Source organism: Dipodomys spectabilis, unplaced genomic scaffold (genome assembly GCF_019054845.1).
Source record: "Dipodomys spectabilis isolate Male_0828 unplaced genomic scaffold, ASM1905484v1 ptg000274l, whole genome shotgun sequence".
Lineage (NCBI taxonomy): Eukaryota > Metazoa > Chordata > Mammalia > Rodentia > Heteromyidae > Dipodomys > Dipodomys spectabilis.
In genome coordinates, this window is record NW_024870951.1 from 1,818,622 (window position 1) to 1,823,199 (window position 4,578).

Below are 4,578 nucleotides of genomic sequence, written 5' to 3' on the forward strand. Positions count from 1 at the left end.
GGAGGTTGGGAAAGCTGGGGCTATAAAATCCCAACCCTTGTGCAGAAATAAACCAGACATGCTTAAGTCTGTTCTCCCAACATGTGTTCCTTGTGTGCGTCGTTCATGATTACCTCATGCTGGAGATCTAGCCCTACAATGTAGCAATGGGGGAGGCCCTTATACTCCTTCACCTTCACTAGGCTTGAAGCCAAGAATCTGTGGTAAGTGGGAAATCAGGCAAGAGCTAAGAGGAGGACAGAGAAATAAGACATAGGAGCATTGTCCTTTTGTAACAGATACTGTCATCCAAGGTATGGGTGATTATACTCTATTCTTCTCCATACAACTTTTTGAGTAAATGCAAGACGGATAGAAAAATAATCTATTGAAATAATTTTGCAAAGAATAACTTCAATATTCCTGATATGGTATCTAAGGAGAATCTTAAGAGAGAAGATAAAAGTGGAGTATTCTTCGGTTTCCTCTAAGCATATTGTTAGCAAAATATATCTTTGAGGTTAGAAGTGATTGAACCAAAAATTGGTGGAGTACTGATTTTTGAGGGCACTTTAGACACAAGAAGACTCTCAAGGTAAAAGAAAAAAGAAAAAAGTATAGCTAAATATTTGTGATCACAGCTTCTTGGACTGGTATTTTGGAGACAAAGTTTTACATTAGAGATTGTCCTCATTAACATTGATGCTGGGTTTCCGTGGCACCGAAATGCAAGTGGAAAGTTTAATGGACTCGCTTGGATAAGTAAACAGCATGATAGAAAAAATGGACTATAATATTTACTGAATTATTTTGAACAATTACTTTGCCAGAACAAAGAAGGAAATATATAATGCAAATCACTTGACATAAACTTATGAATGAAAGTAGTCAATAGAAATGAGAGAAAACAGAGAGGACTGTTTCCTCTCCGGTGGAGTAATGGGTTCTTGATCTTGTTTCTTCCAAGCCTCCTGAGTAGATAGGATTACAGGCATGAGCCATCAGCGCCTGGCTTAGTCTGAACAGTTCTGTCTAAACTGTTCATCACTTTATGATCCTTTGTAACTAAGATTAGTTTTGCTCCAATAAGACAATCTATGCTGTCAGGGTAAGATATTCTGGTAGGTCTGTTCTTACATGGAGCAAGGGTAAAGGGTCAGGCAGACATTTGTGCCAGTAAGACCTCATTTGGGAAATTTTAAGCTGCAGAAGTTTAGAAGTAGCTCTTAAGCAAGGCTTACTTTGAAACCATTAGCTCCACAAAGCTAAATCAGTTAAAAAATAAGTACTTGAAAATCCATCACCTTTGGACCTAGCTATGAAGGCTTCAAAGTATGATCAAATTTCAAATGAAAAAGACTTAAAATAGTTATTGACAAAAAATTGCAAATGTGAGCAATTGAACAAACAATATAAGTTTTTTCCACCATACACAGAATTTTTCAGAAATAAGATGAATAGCAAATTTGGGAACAATATGTTTCCTGGTTGCAAATAGGCAACCAAGGATATATGCCTATCTTAAGTTTGCATCATTAACTATGTAAATTTAGAAGATACTACATGCTTCAGCAGCATGTCTACCTGAATTACAATACAGAGATTAACATGGCTTTTGCACAAGGATGATATGAAAATTTGTGAAGTATTCCATATTTTTCATTCTTCAGATGCAAGAAATGAAAAACAGTTATGAGAGTTCTGGGAAGATGGCGGAGGAGAAGCTGGAATCTGAACAAGCTCTCGCATAGAAAGCAGTTTTAGAGTTCCAGTGAACATTCCTAAGCCAGAGAATCACACCAAGTGTGCCATCACAGGACAGAGAGTTAGACAAGAGAGGGGAAGCCAAGACAAGGAGACACATCTGAGCACCTGCCAGCAGCCTCTGCGGCGGCGGCAGGGTTGCAGCGGCGACTGCAGCCGCGGCCATACCTGAGTGCTCACACAGAGAGTCTGGGATGAAGGAGCCAGACGCAGCGGGTGAGAGGATTCTACTCAACACCAGCAAGAACCGACAAGCAGCGGACATCTTCATCCTGCAGTTTGCAGACCAGAGACGACCCAGGATCCAAGACTCGGCGTGAGTAGAAGCCCGACGTCCTCACTCCTTCTCAGGGAGCAGAGGAGGGAAGGCCACCCCTCCCCCCCCAGCACCGGTGATCTCCATGTTGGATACCGACAAAGCTCGGAGGGGCTGCTAGCTCCAACTCAGGCCTTGGAATAAAACGAGTCATTTAACAGGTCACAAGAACTTAACGGCGAAGTGACCTGACAGACTCAGCTCCATCCAGGGAAAAGTCACCCAGCTCAGGCACCAGCCATTGGAGTGGCTTTCCTCACTGGGTAACCAGAGCCAGAGGCTGCCCCTCCCTCTAGCAGCCATCACAATCAATTGAAAAACAGAAACCCTGAGAATGGCTCCAGGGTGGGCTCTGTGAATTTTTCACAAAATAGCCCCAGGGAAAAGCTACTGTTTGTTGAAAGGCCTCAACTCTACCAGAACCTAGCCTCATGACCCCTCTTTTGTGATTCTCAAAGCAGATCACCCTCCCGTTAAACTAACCTGGGAGGGGGATCTCAAAATCTTGGGTAAAGCAGAGCATTTTTCTGCCTGTTTGAACAAACTGACTTAAGAAACCAATCAAGCCACAGGACCTCAAGCTGACCAGAGACTCCAACAAGAGGCTGGTTACAGACAAAAGGGAGATACAGGATTCTTCCCACCCCTCCCAAAAAAATCAAAAAAAAAAATCAAAGAACTTTTTTTTCTTCTTTTCTTTTTTCTTTTTTTCTTTTTTGGTACCTTATAGATATAAAACATTTTTTTTTCCTTTTCTAAAACTTTTATTAATCTTTAATTTTTGCCTTTTTTGAAAAAATAATTGTTTTCCAGTAACTTTTTTTCCCTCTTATAATTTTTATTTTAGGAATACATGAATGTACGTTTTCCTTTCTTTTCTTGTCTTCTCTCTCTTTTTCTTTCTTTCTTAATTATCTTTTTGTTTTTTGTCTAGCTCTACTGAACTTTTGATCTTTTTTTTTCTCCCTATCTTATCCTTTTCACCTTTTCCTTTCTTTTGTTCTTCTGTATGTGACTTAACTCTTGTGCTGCACATCCTGATAAACCCATAGTTAACTAGTAGACCCTATCCCCATTGTGTACACACTTAATCCACAAATTTATTACTCAATCCAAAACCTCTGAGACTTAAATTCCTTAATAGCAGTACTACCTCTTTATACCTATATAATATTTTAAGCATTTATTAAGTTTTTCACATCTCCTCTATCTCCCTCCTGTTTTCTCATTATATTCACATTCCTCTCTAAATAGATGGTCTTTCAATCTCCATAACTATATTAATTTTTACATTTCTAATTTTTTTTCTGGTCTCTTTTCATTTCCCTTTCCCTTTCTTCTTTTTCTCTCCCTCGCTACTTACATCCTACCCAACCTGTTTCCTGCATTGAGATTAGGACATAGTTAACTCTCCCTGTGCCTCCCCACACCAATCTATTCCTAATTTTTACCCACATCTCTCCCTAACCCTAAAAATTTCTGGTTTTCCAAATTCTTCTCTGCGGTTCGAAGCCCATTAACATATAGTTGTTTGATGTTGAATAGATGTATCTGTTGAACTAGATTGTATCTGTAGACTAGTGACTGTATAAATGCAAACGTTGGTTGATGATTGCCTTAAGATAGGGTTCTAGCACAAAACTGGTGCTATTTTCATCTCAAATGGGGAGAGTAAGCCAAAAAAACACAAGAAAAATGGCAAATCCGGGTATCTCAATTCCCAATCTTGATAATCAGGGGTCAGATCAGATAATGAACAATCCAGAGGGGGGTTCCAAATAGCTCTACAAACACTGGTAGCAAACATGATAAATGAGAAGTTTGACAACTTACAAAGGACTCTGTATGAGCATGATAGGGAGGGAGAGGAGGCATCCCAAAAGTTTATACAGGAATATCATAAGCGTGAGGAAGCTACTCAAAAACTGATACAGGATTTGCGTGAACAACTTGAGAATACTCAAAGAGAAAGGCAGGGATGGCGTGAGCAGGCTGAGAACACTCAAAGAGAACTGCAGGAATCCCACGAACGGGAGGAAAGAGAACTGCAGGAATCCCACAAATGGGAGGAAGCTAATCAAAGAGTAATTCAGGAATTGAGAGACCAGGTAGAGAACACACAAAGATCACTAAAGGCATTCATGGAATCCATTAACAAAGAGCTGAAGGAAGTCAGGGAGACCACAAAGGGAATGCTGAATGGAACCCAGCAGAAGGAATGGGAGTCCAAAGACATCATAACAAATCAACTAAGTGATTTGAGAACAAACACTGAACACCAAATTAAGGAAGTAAAGAAATTCATACAAGACCTAAAACAGAGCTTCAACAAAGAACTTGAAGCCATCAAAGCTGACCAATTAGAAGGAAAAGAGATAAAAATCAAAGTAGAGAGTCTTGACAGCAGGTTAGACCATGCAGAAGATCAAATCTCAGGGATTGAAGACAGCCTAGATATTATAGAGAAAGAACATACAACCATCCAAGACAAGTCTAAGAAGTATGATAGATCTATCCAA

The 4,578-nt window shown here is 39.7% G+C and overlaps 1 pseudogene; it reads left to right on the forward strand.

Moving 5' to 3' along the window:
* The first annotated feature begins 1,542 nt into the window (after positions 1-1,542).
* LOC122126325 lies at positions 1,543-1,639 on the forward strand (annotated as a pseudogene).
* The last annotated feature ends 2,939 nt before the right edge of the window (positions 1,640-4,578 follow it).